This window comes from Mytilus edulis, chromosome 4 (genome assembly GCF_963676685.1).
Source record: "Mytilus edulis chromosome 4, xbMytEdul2.2, whole genome shotgun sequence".
Lineage (NCBI taxonomy): Eukaryota > Metazoa > Mollusca > Bivalvia > Mytilida > Mytilidae > Mytilus > Mytilus edulis.
The window spans coordinates 45,097,652-45,118,665 of record NC_092347.1 but is presented as its reverse complement, the minus strand read 5'-3'; the positions used below and the strand labels follow the sequence as shown (position 1 = coordinate 45,118,665).

At 32.0% G+C, this 21,014-nt stretch overlaps 1 long non-coding RNA gene across 4 annotated transcripts; it reads right to left on the bottom strand.

The window, feature by feature from the left end:
• Positions 1 to 8,749: 8,749 nt before the first annotated feature.
• LOC139519756 (uncharacterized) lies at positions 8,750 to 20,591 on the bottom strand. 4 transcript variants are annotated; one of them, XR_011663671.1, is made up of 5 exons: positions 19,613 to 20,591; positions 16,240 to 17,457; positions 15,333 to 15,433; positions 12,949 to 13,061; positions 8,750 to 10,345 (listed from the first exon to the last, which is right to left on the bottom strand). It is a non-coding gene; the product is annotated as an uncharacterized lncRNA (long non-coding RNA). The 4 variants fall into 4 exon arrangements; XR_011663670.1 differs by having other exon boundaries at positions 16,240 to 16,404; positions 19,613 to 20,010; XR_011663672.1 differs by lacking the exon at positions 19,613 to 20,591 and having other exon boundaries at positions 16,240 to 16,404; positions 17,328 to 19,606.
• Positions 20,592 to 21,014: the final 423 nt, after the last annotated feature.

The window sequence follows — 21,014 nt, the reverse complement described above, 5'->3', positions numbered from 1 at the left end:
TAAAATATCGAATAAGTGATTAATGTAGGTAAATTTTTAGGACAACTTACTCTTTTAACATGTTTATGACTGCAAACATTTGCAATCATAAAATGGTATGGCTATTTAAATGGTGTTTAAAAGAAAAATCAAAGTCTTTGATTCTTGGGATTATGAAAAATGCTGGATCTAACTGCACATTTAGATTTTTGACCCCACTTTAAATTGGTCCATATTAAAGTCCAAAGGATCCAAATTGTTTGATTTCAAGAAATATTTAATATGTGGTGTCCCTTTTAAGATGCTGAATCTTAAGTGAATTTAGACATTGATTTTTTAACCCAATTTTCAAATTAACTGGTCCATATTGAGGTCTGAAAGGTCCAAATTGAAGATAAATGGACTTCATCAAAAATTGAATTCTTCGGATTGTTAGATATATTGAATTAAAACTTGTGTTTAGATTTGTGATTTTGGTCCAAATTTTCAAAAAAAAATTCAAATATTGGGTCCATTTGATATGTTGAATCTTATTGTGAAATAAGACTTTAATTTTTGGGCTTACTGAGCAAATTTATGGCAAGCCATTTTTGCTATTTATTATAACTTCATTAAATCTCATAAACTTTACTAGATATAATGTATATTATATAGTTTATGAGATATCTTCTTTAGTTTATAAGATATATTATAAAGTTTATGAGATACCTTAAATAGTTTATGAGATATCTTATATAGTTTATAAGATATCTCATATAATTTTCTTTATAAGAAATCTCATATAATTTTCTTTATACGATATCTCATAATTTTCTTTATAAGATATCTCATATACTTTGAAAGATATCTTGTATTATATCTTGTAAACTATATTTTTTTTTTATATCATATATGAGATGTTTTATAAGATATCTCCTTAAATATACAACATATCTTATATATTACATGAGATTTCTTGAAATTCTAATAAATAGTAAAACAGTTTGCCATACATATTGGTCCGTTTTGAGGTCCAACAGGTCCTAAAATTAAATTTTGTATGATGAACACAAGGTGTTTTGTTATATTGTGAACCCATGGATCTAACCATATATTTATAGGTAAATGAGATAAGAAGATGTGGTATGATTGCCAGCAAGACAACTCTGTTCAAGAGGCAAAAATGTTGCAGGCATTAACAACTATAGGTCAACTTGCAGATTTTTTACAAGGTTAAAAACCCATAAAAACTGAATAATCAGCTATAAAAGGACACCAAATTACAAATGTAAAACAATTCAAAGGAGAAAATTTACAGCCAATATATGTTAAAAATAATGAACGAAAAACAAATATGTTAAAACAGCAACAAACGGCAGCCATTGAATTAAAGGCTCCTGACTGGGACAGCCACATACGAAATGTGGCGGAGATGAAATAGTTGGATGGCGCAAAACCCTCTCCTACCATGGGACATTGGTACAACAGCACAAAACAATGAACTATAAAATATAACAAGCAACAACCATTCAATTTAGCTCCTTCCTTACTTGGAACAGGCACATACAAAATGTTTGAATGTTCCAACATTTCCCCTAACAAACTATATAAAAATCAGTCGGAGAATGGCTTAACTCATCAGATGGGTCAAAATAAAAATAAAGAATCTTAACAAAAACACAATGTTTCCAATTTCAAAATTCTTGGACCACACTCATTTGCTGTCAGAAACCTATGCTGTCAAATATTTAATCCCAATTCAAATTAAGAACTGTATAAAGATTAAATGATGTGTATAGTTTCCCCAACTGTTCAGTGTTCGATAAGAAACAAATGTTCCATGGTTCAACGAAGCTAAGTTTTATGCAAAATATATGACATAACCAGTTTACTGTGTATCTATTTACCAGCATTACCATCATTCTAGTATACGTTAGATTGAGTGATCGTTGATTGCTTTAGTCCAGTGGCAAAAATTTCTGCACGTGAGACATAGTATGTTGTTTACTTTAGTCCAGTGGCAACTATTTCATGCATGTAAGACAGAGTTTGTTGTTTGCCTTAGACCAGTGGCAGATATGTCATGCATGTGAGACATAGTTTGTTGTTTGCTTTAGTCCAGTGGCAAATATTTCTGCACGTGAGACATAGTTTGTTGTTTACTTTAGTCCAGTGGCAACTATTTCATGCATGTGAGACAGAGTTTGTTGTTTGCCTTAGACCAGTGGCAGATATTTCATGCATGTGAGACATAGTTTGTTATTTGCTTTAGTCCAGTGGCAAAAATTTCTGCACGTGAGACATAGTTTGTTGTTTACTTTAGTCCAGTGGTAACTATTTCATGCATGTGAGACAGAGTTTGTTGTTTGCCTTAGACCAGTGGCAGATATTTCATGCATGTGAGACATAGTTTGTTGTTTGCTTTAGTCCAGTGTCAAATATTTCATGCATGTTTGAGACAAGAAAACTATGCGTACAGTTATAGGTAGGTCGTGTAACTGCTATATTCGAATTCCGTCTATCTAAAAGAATGGACAGAAACCATATTTTTTTACATTCTATAAGACGGAATGATCTTGTCCTTTATTGAAACTTCGTAATAACTCTGTCTCATTGAATATATGAAGGTTATATAGGGGGTATACCCATTGAATAACTTTGTCGCATTGGAGTCTTTTTTAGACCCTATTTTTATCGAATAAATCAGATGATTCATTGTATAAAAGCTATATCCATCAAATATCTCTGTCTCAGGGTTTATACTTCTCAAATAACTCTGTCTCGTATACCCATCGAATAACTGTGTCTCGTTGGTGAGCGAATGTTGTATAGGGTCTAAAACCCGGCCTCGAAAAACTCTGCTTGATTGGTGTATGAACGTAATATAGGGGCTATATTCGTCGAATAACCCTGTCTAAATGGTATATGGACGTTATAGAGCTTATAACCATCGAATAACGCTATCTCATTAGTGTATGAATGTTGTATAGAGCCTATACTTATTGAATAACTTGAGTTTCATTGGTGTATGAACACTATACAGGGTTAATACTTCTCAAATAACTCTGTCTCATATACCCATCGGATAACTTTGTCTCGTTGATGTATGCATGTTGTATAGAGCCTTTTCTTAATGAATATCTCAGTCTCATTGATGTATGAACACTATACAGGGTCCATACTTCTCAAAAAGTGTCTCATTGGTGTATGAACGACGTTAATATAGCCATCGAATAACAACCCTGTCTCATTGGTATATGAACGTTATATAGAGCTTATAACCATCGAATAAAGCTATCTCATTAGTGTATGAACGTTGTATAGAGCCTATACTTATCGAATAACTCAGTCTCATTGGTGAATGAACACTAAACATGGTTAATACTTCTCAAATACCTTTGTCTCACAGGTGTATGCACGTTACATAGGATCTATACCCATCGAATAACGTTGTCTTATTGGTGTGTACACGTTGTATAGGGTTTATACCCATCGAATAACTTTGTCTCATTGGTGTATACATGTTGTATAGGGTTTATACCCATCGAATAACTTTGTCTCATTGGTGTATACACATTGTATAGGGTTTATACGGCCATCGAATAACTTTGTCTCATTGGTGTATGAATGTTGTATAGGGTCTATACCCATCGAATAACTTTGTCTCGTTGGTGTATGGACATTATATAGAGCCTACTATACTTATCAAATAACTCTGATTCGTTGGTTTATGAATGTTGCATAGAGTATATGTAATTATATACCTCTCGAATAACTCTGTCTCATATGTGTATGAACGTTAAATACATTGTAGGGTCAAAACACATCTTATAACTCTGTTTCATAGGTATATATGAACGTTATAAGGTCTATAATATCGAATAGCTCGGTTTAATAGGTGTATGATTGTCTCATTGGTGTGTACACGTTGTATAGGGTTTTTATCTTACCTCCTATACATTTCCAGGAATAGGATTGGTTAAAAGCGTCCGCGTGCAAACCGTGTATATTTGATATTAGGTTAGTAGGGAGGCGGGGCTTATCTCATACACGGTTAGTAGTGGAGTTACGTCCCTTAATATTCCTTATTAGGTAAGAAGGAGGCGGGGCTTATTTCATACACGGTTAGTAATGGTGTTATGTCCCTTTGTAAAAAACAAAACGGTACTGAGAAAAAATCTTAAAAGTTCCAACAGACGAAGAAATTGATGATTAAGATTGAAACAAATTCATAAAACACATTTAAACCTTACAAGTCGTTATTGTTGGAATCTGTTTTTGTAGGATCAATGGAAGTATTTTCTTAGCGCTAACAGTATTGAAGACCTGCTCGTTTTGAGAATCACTAGTCTTAATTTCACACGTTAAGATAGTCGGTAAGATAAATTCGTTACATAGTGTGCTAGTGACGTAATACGGTATATATGGGGTCAGTAAATTCCATATGGGGATTCGAGCTTCGCTCTCACCCCATATGGAATTTACTGACCCCATATATACCGTATTAGGTCACTAGCACACTATGTAACTAATAATACCCATCGAATAACTTTGTCTCATTGGTGTATACATGTTGTATAGGGTTTATACCAACCGAATAACTGTCTCATTGGAATATGAACTCTATATATCGAATTGATCGGTCTAATAGGTGTATGAACCTTATATACCCATAGCGCCGTCTCATTGGTGTATGAACGTTGTATAGGGTTTTTATATATCGAATAACTATGTCTCATTGGTGTATTCATGAACGTTATACAGAGAATATACTTATCGAAAAATAAAAGTAATGAAATTATGCATTTCAAATCAAGTTGTCTTTCAGTGCGTCGTTTTACCTACGTTACCACAGTCTAGTAACCGCTAGATTGATTGATTGCTGTTTGCTTTGCGTCCAGTAACAAATATTTCATTCATGTTCAGAACGAGATCATATTAGCGATCACTTCTATAGTAAGGTTAACCGCTAGACTCTGTCCGTCCAACAAACTATTTACGTCCAGTGGCAAGTTTTGCATTCATGTTCAAATTAACAGCGAATACGATAGTAAGGTCATATAACCGTAGGACTCCGTCTGTCAAATTGACTGGAAATAAAATCAATTTTCGGCTTCTACCTGACGAAATCATTTTTTGATTTGGTCTGCAGCTTGGTATTAATATTGCAGCCAGTAAATAAGTACATCCGACGTGCAGCCACTTAAATGTCCGTCTGAATACCTTTATATGTGTAAGAACTGTATCCATACCATCATGTTACAAATATATTTTATGAACGATGGTGTCCGCCTGTTTCAATGATTTGTTATATACGAAATGAATCCAAAACAATGACATAACTGACTGTATGCAAAACCCACAGACAATAATCACGCAAGTACCATAGCAAATCTTACAGACTGTACGTAAGTACCACAGACTATACACTACTTAGACTGTATCTAAGAACCACCGACAAAACTCACAGACTGTACGTAATAAACACAGACAATACTTACACTGTATCTTAATACTTACACTGTATCTTAGAACCACAGACAAAACTTACAAACAACATAAGAACCACAGACAATACTTAGACAGTATCTAAGAACCACAGACTATATTTTCAGACTGTATCTAAGAACCACATACAATACGTACAGACGGCATCTAAGAACCACAGACACTACTATAATGTGTATGTATATGTATAATATATATATGTATCTAAGAACCACGAACAATACTCAAAGACTTTTTCTAGGAACAACAGAAAAAACTTTCACAGGATCTAAGAACCACAGACAGTACTTACAGACTGTATCTAAGAACCACAGACAATACTTAGTTTGACTGTATCTACGAACCACAGACAATACTTTGGCTGTATCTAAGAACCACAGACAATACTTACAGACTGTATATAAGAACCACAGAAAAAACTTACAGACTGTATATAAGAACCACAGACAATACTTACAGACTGTATATAAGAACCACAAAAAAAAACTTACAGACTGTATCTAAGAACCAGACAATACTTGAAGACTGTATCTAAGAACCACAGACAAAACTTACAGACTGCATCTTAGAACCACTGACAATACTTACAGACTGTATATAAGAACCACAGACAATACTTACAGACTGTATATAAGAACCACAGACAATACTTACAGACTGTATCTTAGAACACCTGACAATACTTACAGACTGTATCTTAGAACCACTGACAATACTTACAGACTGTATATAAGAACCACTGACAAAACTTACAGACTGTATATAAGAACCACAGACAATACTTACAGACTGTATATAAGAACCACAGACAATACTTACAGACTGTATCTTAGAACCACTGACAATACTTACAGACTGTATCTTAGAACCACTGACAATACTTACAGACTGTATCTTAAAACCACTGACAATACTTACAGACTGTATATAAGAACCACAGGCAATACTTACAGACTGTATCTAAGAACCACAGACAAAACTTACAGACTGTATCTTAGAACCACTGACAATACTTACAGACTGTATCTTAGAACCACTGACAATACTTACAGACTGTATCTTAAAACCACTGACAATACTTACAGACTGTATATAAGAACCACAGACAATACTTACAGACTGTATCTAAGAACCACAGACAAAACTTACAGACTGTATCTTAGAACCACTGACAATACTTACAGACTGTATATAAGAACCACAGACAATACTTACAGACTGTAAATAAGAAGCACAGACAAAACTTACAGACTGTATATCAGAACCAAAGACAATACTTAAAGACTGTATCTAAGAACCACAGACAATACTTTGACTGTATCTACGAACCACAGACAATACTTTAACTGTATCTAAGAACCACAGACAATTCTTAAAGACTGTATCTAAGAACCGCAGACAAAACGTACAGATTGTATCTAAGAACCACAGACAATACTTACAGACTGTATCTAGGAACAACAGACAATACTTATTGACTGTATCTAAGAACCACAGACAAAACTTACAGACTGTATCTAGGAACAACAGACAATACTTATAGACTGTATCTAAGAACCACAGACAAAACTAACAGACTGTATCTAAGAACTACAGACTGTACATCGGAACCAGACAATATTTTCAGACTGTATCTAGGAACCAGACAATACGTACAGACTGTATTTAAGAACCACAGACAATACTTTTATGCGGTATCTCAGAACCACGACAGTTTTAACTTGCAGACTGTATCTTAGAACCACTAAGAACCACAGACAAAGCTTACAGACTGTATCTTAGAACCACAGACAATAAATACACAGTATCTAAGAACCACAGACAATTCTTACAGACTGTATCTAGGAACAACAGACAATATTTACAGACTGTATCTAAGAACAACAGACAATACTTACAGACAGTATCTAGGAACAACAGACAATACTTACAGACTGTATCTAGGAACAACAGACAATACTTAGACAGTATATAGGAACAACAGACAAAACTTACAGACTGTATCTAGGAACAACAGACAATACTTTAATACAGACAATATTTACAGACTGTATCTATGAACAACAGACAATACTTAAGACTGTATCTAGGAACAACAGATAATACTTACAGACAGTATCTAGGAACAACAGACAATACTTACAGACAGTATCTAGGAACAACAGACAATACTTACAGACTGTATCTAAGAACCATAGACAATGCATATCAGGGTGTGCCATTTGTAAATTATTTGAATTTGCAGTGCAGTTGTCTTGTGTACATTTGCCTTGCATTTTTTATCATCCATATTTAACTCCTTGTTTCGTGTACATGCCTTATATCTTTTATTATTTATATTTTACCAATTGTCTCTTTTTCATTTACAAGTCTTACATCTGTCATTATCTATATTTAAATGAATTAGACTAATGTCTTTCTTTATCTGCTTGTAAAGACAGTCTGCGCCAAAAACTTTTTCATTTACTAGTCCGTAAACTAAAAATCAAAACTTGTCCCTATATGACTCTATAAAATTTTGAAAATTTTCTCTAGTTTGAATCAATATTTACTAGTCTGGGTTATCGGATTAGTGGCTAACGGTGCTGACTACTTTAAAGATACAGTAAAAGTACATTTTATAGGCAAAAAAAAAATCATTTTTGATTTCTAAAAACAAACAAGAGTGCACACGCTGAAATGTCTCATATGCTTTACTGACCATTGATTTTATGGTCTTTTAGATTAAGGTTTCACTACAAGTATCACTGACAATTCATATTTTACATAAATCCTGTTAGACACACATGCACATCTAACAATAATTCAATATACCAAATATATTTGACCTATTGCTTAATATAGTACTTGAAAAAAGACCAAAACACAACAAACTTAACATTGACCAATGAATCATAAAAATTAGATCAAGGTCAGATGAAACCTGCCAAACTGACATGTTCCCCTTTACATACATAACATATAGTTGACCTGCTGCGTCCAATATTTTAGAAATAATAAATAATGATAATAAATAAGCAAGTCTGCAAGATATACAAACAGAGACAACATTATCTCTAATGAGATTTTAACTGACATAAGAATGGATCTAATCACAGAACTTTAAGGTCAAAGTCACAAGAATCCGGTCTGACTGAAATGTAGATCTTTGAAAAAGACACACTGACAATATCTTAGAATCACAGACAATTCATACATGTATACATGGAGACTCTTTTTAAGAAAACCATATAACTCACAGATTGTATCCTGTTCTAGTTTTACTTATAAAAAAATAGGTGAAAATAGTAAAGTCATCATTTAATAAAAAAAATAATTTCACACAAAAAGTCATGCTTAGCTACAATACTAAGTTCAATTCAGGCTTTGTGTTGCACTCAATTCCTTCTGTAAAGAGGAAATGAACTTTAAATATGATAGTTGAAGCAATTTTCTCTCTGTTTTCTATCTTTTGCTGTTTTATTTTCTATATGATGCAAGTTATATTTAAACTCAATATCTATTACTGGAACAGCCTTCCTTTTAATAAACATATTGGATACAATCAAATCAATCTAAACATGTTTTATTAATTTTATTCTTTATTATAAAACTTTAAATTTTCTAAATTTGTATATATATAAATATATGTAAATGTAAATAAAAACATTATCATAAATATCTAACAAGAAAATTATCTATACATTAGTGACATGCATAAAGCACAATTTATATTTATCATGCATAATATCATGGTAAAAAACAAAATAGACAAAAAAATAACCTATTAAAAAATATGGAGCAAGAGGGCACAAAGTGTTTTTGAGAGATTTTTTTTAATAGGAAGACAAATTCAATAGATATCTTTATATTATATTAATCTTTTATAGACCAAGTAAATTTATCAACAAATTTACAAGTTTTAAAAATTAATAATGAACAAACCAATTTATCTTACAAAAAGACACTGTTTAATACGTTTTCTTTTATACATTTAAATAATTATGAATTAATTAATTGTGACTTTTTGACTGAGGCTTGTTACTCTAAGTCCTATGGCTTTTTTTTGTTTTTCAACACATATTGTCAACAATCAACAAACATAAATATGATTAGTCAATTCCAGTTTATATATTCATCTTAATTTAAAGTACAATTATTTGCAATAATGAAGTATTAGCATATCATAATCATTATGTATGTTTTTCTGTACATGTATTTATGACATTTAAAAATCACGTTTTGAGGTATATTAAATTATATGATAAACACATCCTCTATGCAATGAAGACAATCCCAATAAAAATAATAGGATTTAGAACTAACCTTTATTATACAAAAAAAAATCACTGTTGTGACACAAACTTTTTTTTTGTATGGAGTCTTAATAATTTGTTTATATTTTAGAAATTTATATTTATTTATGCCAAGACTCTCTAATCTTTTCAGAGAGGCATTCATAGTGGACTGTCCTTATGGCATATATTTTTTTCATAACTAAATATAATTGGGGTGGATTAATACTACACATATCAAGAAATAATAAAAACACAGATCATACCTACAAGGTATTCAAGAATGACATCTTAATCCTAAGAAATAAAAAAACAAAACAAAGTAACCTTACTAAAAACCATCAATAGTTGTCAATAGTACTCACGTAGGAAAAGGTATAAAAAAAAACCAATTACAACATATCTAAAAAGGAGCAATTACAAAACAGATCGGTATATTAGAACAATACATTACATAAATTTACATAACTCTATCGTAGTGGTAAAATATCAAACATAAGCTCAAAACTAAGTGCAATAAAACAAGTCTTCTCTGTTCTTTAAAGCCATTCTTGCCCTTCACTCTTTGACACTTGTATGGCAAGCACTAAGAAGTCTTGATAAACCTAAAATACAATTTTTTTTCATGTAAAATTCACAAAAACTGGTTCAATTATTGAAATAAACATACATTATAAAATGAAAAAAAAAGTTGAACTGTTCAGATCACATTCCAGATAACTGACTTTTCCAAAGATATATTAAGTCAAGTTGGAATGATGTCTTAGTTCTGGTTTTAGGCATGTTGCAAAAAATCTCTTTTTTGGTTTAAAATTTTACAAAGTATAATGCAATATTATATGACTGGAACATCTTAAGCTTGGAAGTTGGATCAAGCTATCAAAAAATTAAGTGTGATAAAGTGTATTTAAATTTAAAAAAATATATTCTTTTAAAATCAAGGGCAGATAATTACATTGATTTGATAGGACACTTTGAGTTTTGTATTTATTTTTAGAACAGAAGGCAGAGGCCCCCTATTTTTATTTGATGTTTCAAATGTTCTTATAAAAAGTAATTCTCTGATTAAATTTAAATGTAATGCAACTGGGTGAGTATCGCAACAATAAAAACTTGTATTCTAGTTACTAAAACATAGATATGTTAAGACTCCTGATTCACCTGTACTTTTGTGGAGATCTAACTTCGTAATATATGTAAAGAATATAACAAGGACTTTTGTGATCCTAGTTTGAAACAAGAGTGAACACAGAACAGCATGGATAGTATTTGCCATTCTGAGTGTATTGCATAAAACTAGGAGTCAACCCACTAAAGGATACCCCACCCCATTCCAATTCATCTTCTGAAATATTTTAGACAAATATGATTTTCCTTCATGCACATTCCCAGGCGGTGTACTGCACTTGATATAAAATTTCAACAATATTGATAAAGCAGATAAGGAGAACATCCACTTATCTTACTAAACACTGTTGCAACATATTGCAACATTAAACAATTAAGATCCATTTCCCCCTTAAAATATTTCAGACCAGGATTATTTCCTTCATATACATTCTCTGGTGGTGTCAGTCTACTGTGTAAATTTACATCAATATCCATCAAGGTAATTAAACATAGTTGCACTTACAGGTCCTGTTGCCACTTATTGCAATATTAAACTAATTAGGTTCAATTATCTCCCTTGAAAAGTATTGGATCTGGACTATTTCCTACATACTCAAGTCTTAGGTTGTGTACGGCAACAGTGTTAAGTTTCAAAATCAATCAATGCAAATAATGGAACTAGGTGAGTATTTGAGTTGCACTTACGAGACCTGTTGCCACTTATTGCAATGTTAAACTAAGTAAATTCAATTATCTCCCTTGAAATAATTTAGACTCTGTAAAGTTCATCTTATTGGTACATACATTACGGAGGAGTTAAGTTTACAAGACATATGAAACAGACAGACAGACAGAGTGATTCATATATTCACTCCAAAAACTTTGTGGGGTTTATAATAAGTACAAGATTATATCATGTCAGGAGTCACTTTAAACAATTATCTTCAATAGAATTAGCATACAGTACAGAGAAACAATTATTTCAGAATTATTTCAGTATTTTTTAAAATTTTGGATTCAGAAGAATAAAATGCTACAAGTAGCGAAATTTCACCAAAGTTTCATGAGAATTCAGTGGCGGATCCAGAACTTTTCCTAAGGGGGGCCCACTCCAGTCATGCATCAGTGATTCCATATATAATCAACCAAATTTTTACCACGAAAGGGGTCCCCGGGTCCCCCAGGGCCCCCTGGATCCGCCTATGGAATTGCTGAAAGTATTTTTGAGTTATTGTCCAATAACTGGAAAATTCCCCCTTTTGTAATGAATAAAACCCCATAACTCTGACTATAAAATCTAAAATTTATATAATTCTAAAGGGACCTTACATCAATAGATATAAACAATTCACCAAAGTTCAATAAGAGCTGCTGAAAGTATTTTTGAGCTATTGTTTGAAAACTGGAAAATTCCCTTTGTTTAATGATTAAAACCCTGTAAATGGGAAACACAAAAAATTTAAAATTTATAAAAATTGAAAGGGAGTTTATGTCAAAAGATATAAACAATTCACCAAAATTTCTTGCAAGTTGGTGAAAAGTCTTTTTAAATGATTGTCAGAAAACTGGAAAATTTCCCTATTTTTAATTAATAAAACCCTATAACTCAGAAACTTAAAATCTAAAATTTATAAAAATAAAGGATCTCACCTCAATAAATATAAACGATTCACCAAAGTTTTAGGCAAATTGGTTTAAGCCTTTTTGAGTTAATGTCTGACATGTTGACGATGGATGGACAGACAACGGTATACCATAATATGTCATGTAACCAGGTCTATAACAATAACTGTGAGAAGACAGTTTTGTGTCATTTCTGAGTTGATTAAATGTTTCATAAGTTATCCCATGGAAACTGTTCATGGCAGCATGTCCAGTCTGCCTTACTTGAACAGAGTACTAACCAGTTTTCTATTGGTTAATAAAACATAAAATTTCAATGAAAATTATGTTAAAGATGAATTGAAACATTATCCAATATGCCTTAACTAAATGGATTTTGATGAAGTTGTTAAATTAAAGTGCTTGTTTTTTCAGAGCAACTAATCCTAAATATACTTCAGTCTAAAACATAGCATTTTTTTGGGGTGATCGATACCATTGTAGGTCCTGGATTTCTTTCAACATCACCAGACAGCTGTAGGATTAACCTTTTGAAGTTCTTTCAGTACCTGCTTGCTAAAACCTTCACTATTGTTACTTCATTACATCCTGAAACAATAAACATATAGATATATATTTGTATCATATATGTAATATTAAAAACAGTAGTTTTATATAGAATGAAATTCAAAACAGTGTGGCTGTGGCCATTGATTGACACATTAAATTCATCCATTGACTGGGACAATTTAGGTGAACATTTGTATGTAACGACCACTGCTCACTATGTACTTTTTAAAGACACTTAAACTATGGGATCACCAAAGGTTCTCAACACCTTAATAAAGTAATTCGAAAAAATAATCAGAAATAACAGGATGTTTCGATTTATATCAATTATATAAATCAAAACATCAAGGTTATTCCTGATTAATTTTTCGAATTATTTTATAATTAAAGTCGTTAAGAAACCTTTGGGGACCCCACAGTTTAAATGTCTATCGTAGGTACGTCGTGAACAGTGGTTGTTGCAGACGAACGTTCACGTAAATTGTCCCAGTCAATGGATGAATTTAATGTGTCAATCAATGGCCACAGCCACACTGTTTTGAATTTCATTCTATTTGATAAATAGCCTGCTGTTTAATCTGTATTGCTCAACTTTGATGAGTACCCTTTATCACACTCCTACTCGGATTTCACCTTTGTGACAGTAGTGATTCAGACAAAATAAAACGGTCATTAGGGCATGAAGCCATTTATTGAATTGCATCATTGTTTGGCATGTTATGTCACAGACATCAAGCGTTCATATTCTGGCACACGAAATGCAACTATAAAAAAGATCTCAATGAAATACCATACAAAACACACAAAAAATAAAAATAAACAAAATAATTCTATGAACAACATGACTCAAACTGTAAGGTAACACAGGTGCTTCCAATAAATAATTAAGCATTTCTCTTTAACGCTTTCAAAACAGAAGTAAATCTCAGGTGCTAGGGGTCAGAAAGCAGTTGATATTCACTCTCCTGTTTAAATATATGATAAAGAGTACAAAACATGACGAAATCCGTATCACATGCCATACAAGATAATCTTATATAGTTAAAAAGATATCTTATACAGAAGGTCATTTACACATCAGACTGTGCTGGCTACCCAAACTTTAGATACACCAAACCAGACCCTTTTCAGAAACATGCAATATGTGGTTTCAATTTTAGAATTCATTTATACATTTCAATGTGTTCTACAAGGATCGCCAGTACTATATACACCTTTCAAATAAAACTCAATTACCAAACTATATTCTATATATTTTGATATTTACATCTTAGTTATGCCTATTCTGTTTTAAATACTTTCTACTTTCAAGTATGTTTTTTTTCTGGCCCAATTTGGTGGTGGTACATGTTTATATAAAGTCTATCTGAATTTTTTGGCTAAAAATTCTGCTCAAACCAATGCTTAGGGCTATCTTATACTTGCAGTGATTTTTTTTTTGGCTCTGTGTTTAAGGCTTTAATACTGATAATAGTTAAGAAAAAGTGCAATAAAGCCCTGATCCTTTGATTTTTGTGTGTGCTTATAGAGCCTTGAAAACAAATAAAATCCTGTGGACATCCATACTCTTATTATGTGAAGAAACATCCTACTATATATCCTACTAAGCTGTATCTCAAAAACTGTAGGAGGAGAAATCCGGAAAAAACAATGTTCTCTTATAGAGAAAAACAGACAGTGGGATAGACAGGGTTAATTAATTGAGCCTTTACATTTTTTAAGATTTAGTTTACCAAAAAAATAATGAGACAAATGTCAAAAAAATATAATAGGCACAACAACTGTGCAAAAAGTCATTGGCCTAAGTGTTTTGGGGCTTATACAAGACAAATCTCATAATATGAGATTTCTTACAACAACAAAATATACGCTAAATTTCACATTAATATAATATACACATTGCACTCCTTCCTAAACATTTTGAACATATATATCAATAAAAACAAATACTGATTTTAAAGAATCACATTAAATTCCTTACAATACCAAATCCTTAAAAATAAGTTTTTCTCAGAGAATTTGCATTTATATGAGGTCAATATTGCAATACTTTTAGAAATTGTTGACTACGGTACATTTGGTTGTGGATTGAGAGTTGTCTCATTGATAACCAAACCACATCTTTTTTTTTTTATAAAGTATCATTCCTCCCTTTAAGATTAGACTATGTTATCCTTTAAAGTTTTGCTACAGATCATATCATTAATTGTTCTCTTAAGTAAGAAATTTATGCACTTCACAATAAGCATGATTGAAAGTTTGTCAAAGTAGCAATGAACATTACGTTAGTCATACAAGAGAAAAGCATACCTTTCTTCTCAACATCAGAAATAGGACTAAAAAAAAAGCTTGATCACAATTGTTGTCTTTTCTTTGAGCACATAGACCAACTCTTTTTGGTACATATATCCCTATAAAAAGAAAGTTAAAATGGAGACTTTAGTTATCCCATAAGTTAACTATAAGTGAAAACAAATACATAATTTAACTAGGGTATGTAGAAAACCCTACATTAAACTTGCTCTACAAAACACTGTCAAGAATATTATTTTGTCTATACCATTATTAGTTATTCCATGTGAAGGACAATTTTTTTTTTAAAATAATATTGTAATACTAAACTCTAGTTACTAACTAAATAGTAACACATTATTCATTTTTTTTAAATTAATTTCATTGAAAAAACTGTTCTGCTTGTCCTTCTCCAAATAATAAGTCTTGACATGAAGATGCATGTAAAACTAATAGAATAGGCTGGACAAAATGCTGGAGGTCATGCACATTAAGTTTAAAGGTAAATTGGGAATCTGTATACTGTCATAATATTATTGAACTATTAACCCTTTTAATCAGTACAATAAAATAAAAATGTCTTCCATAATAAGTTAATATCCTTAATCATCTAAACATCTTCCTCTTATGTCAGCAGAAAATAATACAATTATTGATATAGCTATTCACATTCAAATCATGCAAAAAAACTGTAAATATGGTACATATGGACCAGTAATTCTATAGATTGAAATTGCATTAGTACATCAGCACCTGTATACAAGTATCTGAGTATGTTTTGAAAATGTAAAAGATTAGTTTCCCATGTTAACTTACTGGTGATTCAGTAAAAACAAAAATTATTGAAGCAACAATACCTGTGACCTGTCTCAAACCTACTTATATTCAATTTTTGCTTAAAAGTATCATTAACATCTCATATCACCTTGTAAGGGAAAAGTAAGAGTGTGCATTGAAACTGAATCAATGCCACTTTCCTCTTTTTGCTGGATCATGTGGATGTTGAATCTTCCAGTCTAGTGTGTGGTCTGTTTCGGGCAAAAACTATCTAATCTTTGGTGGATTTTTAGTAAAGCAGATTCTTTTCATTCTACAATAAATAAACAAATTTCAATATATGTTCTATTTGTTTTACATGCAATGTATCAAGTTTCATTAAAACCATTCACATTGAGAGTTTTGCTTAAAAGATACTACAATAAGTCTTCAATTATCTCCCTTTTATAAATTATGACTCAAATAAATAGGGAATATGTCAATGGGACATAGATGATGCACCCTATGCATATCATATAAAGTTATAAAGGGACATAACTGAAGAAGAGTAAAATTGACCCTACCCAAATGTGCATGTTGATTTGCGGTGTCAGATCAGTATTGTGTATAAGTTTTATTACATTTGTTTGAGACTAACTTATGTTTGAGAAAGGAAGCAAAAATTCAGCATTTATTTCCATTTTTTATGCTTATTACCACAAAATACTTTTGTTACACAGCATAGTTATGATCCATTTGTAAACTTTGGGCAGTACGGATGTGCAAAAGGATGTAGACATACAGCCGGACACGGGTAGAACTTTGTGTCCCCTCATCATTTCAAGGTATAAGAGGGAAAACCTTGCAAGACGATCTCAAAACAGACAGACCAACATGTATCATGATTCCTATGTTATCGTAGTTTGTTGTGGTATTAGTTAAGAAATAGTTCATGGAAGCCAAAGATTGTTGGAAATTTACACATGGCCTGGGTTGAGATATTCAAATTTTATCCTGAGCGTTAGCGAGGAATTAAATTTATGAATTTCAGGCCATTTGTAAATTTCCAACAATCTATGGCTGCCATAAATTATTTTGATTCTAATAGGATAAATACGGTCATTAAAAAATTGAAGTGAGGGTTGGTATTTTGTGTGTTTGGCTGTTCTTTTTTATTCCTTGTTAGATCAAGCTCAAACATTCTAATAAATCTGTAGCTTGCATGGATTATTTCGTGAATAACTGCTCGAATAAAACCTGTTTAATTCTTTTACTTCTCAATCCCAACATTTGCCATCTTTAATTTACATGTGTTTCTCGTAAGCGACTGTCAAATTCAAAATTGACATTTCGTAACCAAAGAGCCGCCATGTTGACTTGCTGAAATCTGTAAATATTAGTATAATGCATTAAAATAGAAAATAAAACATATAAATACATCAGAAATCCATTTATCATACAAATTTCTATTGTTCACGTAACGGAACACCTTCAACTCTAGCGTTTTCATTTGTATGATGTCATGTTTTGAAATGACTTGAATTCGCCAAAAATATTAATAGACTTTCGCGAATTTAATTTTATTTCGATATTGTTGATTTCTCTGAACTCTTGGGCATTTATTTTTTTATTATGCATCTGAAAAAGAATAAAAGTTCTTTTGTCTTTTTTAATTGCCATTTTTAAAACAATAAAATCAGCAAAGAGTTTGCAAAGTTACTAAGGTTACAATACATGTGGATTTACGTGGGAGGTATGTTGTAACAGCCATTATTATGTACATCTCTGTGTCTGTGCTAAGTACAGATATATTGAGAATTTTATCACGGTGTTGTTTACAAAGCAAAAGCAGCACGTTATATTAGAATTAGTTGTAGATCTTGATACTGTACTGAGAAGTGTTACAAAAAAAATTTGATTTGAAATACTGTACTTTCATTCCACTGAGCATTCATTCCGGGTATAACTGTTTAATATTGGATGTAAATAGTGTGAAAGAATCGATTTTTATAGCATTGTTCAGTTGATATAATACCAGTTTATTGTTTACATATATTAATGGGTTAAAATTAGAATGATTTTCAAGGAACCAGTTTACAATCTAGCAAATAATATTGATGATGGTGAGGAAGATATTTTATAACTCAAAATACTTGTATCTATGATCAGGACATTAAACTTGATATAAACCTAATGTTTAGAGCAGATTTGTGCAGAAGCTAACAAAACCTTTAAACAGACTTATTAAGAAGGGATATAGTTACGATACTGTTGTCAGGTCATTAAAAATTGCATATTTTGGCTTTAATATTGATTCACTTATAGGGTCTTTGCATCAGAATTAAACACATTCATTTAAAAATCAGTTTTGACATGACACGGGTTATGTTCTCATATATTTCATGATGGTATAATACTAAACCCCTAATGGGAGGGATTGTGCCTGATATTCATATGATGAAGACATAATCTTTCATTCAGTTTAATTGAGGTCTGGAGCTGGCATGTCAGTAACTGCTAGTAGTCTGTTGTTATTTATGCAGTACATGTATTGTCATTTTGTTTATTTTCTTATGTTACCTCTTTTGACATTGGACTCGGACTTCTCTTGAACTGATTTTTACTGTGGGTATTGTTATGCATTTACTTTTCTACTTGGCTATAGGTACCTGTCACAAGTCAGGAGCCTCTGGCTTTTGTTAGTCTTGTATGATTTTTAATTTTAGTGTCTTGTGCATAATTTGGAGTTTAGTATGACATCCATTATCACTGAACTAGTATATATATTTGTTTAGGGGCCAGCTGAAGGACGCCTCCGGGTGAGGGAGTTTTTCGATGCATTGAAGACCTATTGGTGACCTTCTGCTGTTGTCTGTTTTATGGTTGGGTTGTTGCCTCTTTGACACATTCCCCATTTCCATTCTCAATTTTATTGTTCTTACAGAAAGTTTCAATTACAGAGGCATCCTTAACTAGAGCAATCATTACAGTATAAAATCACTAGTGTAATCATCCCTGGTTTCAAAACACTAGCGTGAACATTCCTTGGACGAAAACTTTATTGTTTACATCAATCAACTATGCAGGATTCAAATACACCATAAATCCTCCAAATAAAGTACACTGGCAGAATCAAACCACTGTTACATAACCACAGCCTTGCATTATAGGACTAGTTGCATGGTCTACAGTTAGTTATTCTATACCAGCTGAACCCTTATTATATTAAAATTAAGTTTTAGTGGCAGCGATTCATGCAACATAATTCTGCAAGTTTTGTGCAAAAAACAGATAAACGTTCTGCAATATAATGTGGGCTTCTGGATCTCTGAGTGTGGTGTTATCAATAAATAAACTATGTCTTGGTAAGCTTGCATTTAATGTAGCACCATTCTCATATTATCCCTGATAAACAAATGTATTTTTTCATGTTGTTTTGCCTTCAACTTTTGAGGGGGAAGTTTTTGCACTTGCAGTAAGACATATGTATTTCATTTTAATATTTTGGAGTAGATAGATATAACATTTCTCTATTAATCAACCTGATGAAAGCAGGTTTCTGTCTCCTGTTATAAATTGTCCCACTTTCTAGGCCAGAATTTACCAGTCAAAGTGAAAGTGAAAGTGAAATTGACTAAACGGAAAATAAATTTCACAACTTCCGGTCCAAACGTATGAAACAATTCCGGACAGTACCACTGCCACTGTACATTTTGCTATCGGCCTCAGCTATGGGCTGACCGAGAGGTTGCGCGTTTTGCAGTTAAAAACGACGTCGTTAATCAATATAAACGTTTGACAAATATTTATGTTTAGCAAATATAACTCAATTTTTCATGACACGTTCAATTAGATTCATAGATCTGCAGGTGGGTTTTGGTTAAACAGTCAAGTTAATCAGTGTTAGAGCAACAGGCTCGTTTAATATTCTACAATAAAACGTGCTTTAAGTCAAATCAAAAAGGGACGGGACGAGGAATAGGAATTATTGGAAAAAAAACTTCGTAGTAGGTAATATGTATAATTGTTTACAAATTAAAGTATGCATTTAATTCTCAACTTACTTGAATCTTTATTTTACATGATGCACCGTTAGTCGTATCATGACAAGATGCAAAAGTTTGGTCAATTAATGTAACAATGACCTCTACACCCTCTGTTTGCATGTGGCTTGAAAGTTTTGGGGTTATGATTATACAAGAAATACAATGATTGGCCAATGTTCAGCCTCTGTGTCATACCAAAATATCTGTGTTTTTTACTTGAATAAGATAACCCCATACTCAGTTTATCCTATGTGCTAACATTGTATAATTTCTGTGTTACCCTTATTGAATAGTACAACTCCATACTATATGTTAAATTTGTATCATTACTGTGTAATCTTACTTGAATAGGATAACCCCATACCGTATACTAGCATGGTTATAATACGGTGTTACTCTATTTCCATAGAATAACCCCATAACATGTGTTAACATGGTATACCATATGGTCTATTGAACAACGTAACTCCACTAACATAAGATCTATTGAAGAGGATGACACGGGTTGCATCGGGTGGTTTATGGTCCTTGTATTGCGGCATGATTTATCAAACGTTAGAAGCATTACTTTATAATTGTTTTTTTTTTTAATTTTAATTGTAGTTGTAAATGATGTTCGGAAGAATAAGAGCAACACCAGAGGTCAATTTAGATTACCAAAGGCGGACGAGGATAAATCTTTTGAGTAAATAAATTCATAGAAGCAACAAAAATAAGACTTACAACAAGCATAATCAACCAATTGAATTAGGGCTAAAGGAGACAACCCCAAAACATGAGAAACATTGCTGTGATATATGTATTGGTGGTGTTAAAGCAATTTGAATATTTTTTTTCTTCAAGAAACCGTTTTTATTAGTGACAAAATTATTGTATTGAAAGGTGACTTTAATGAAAT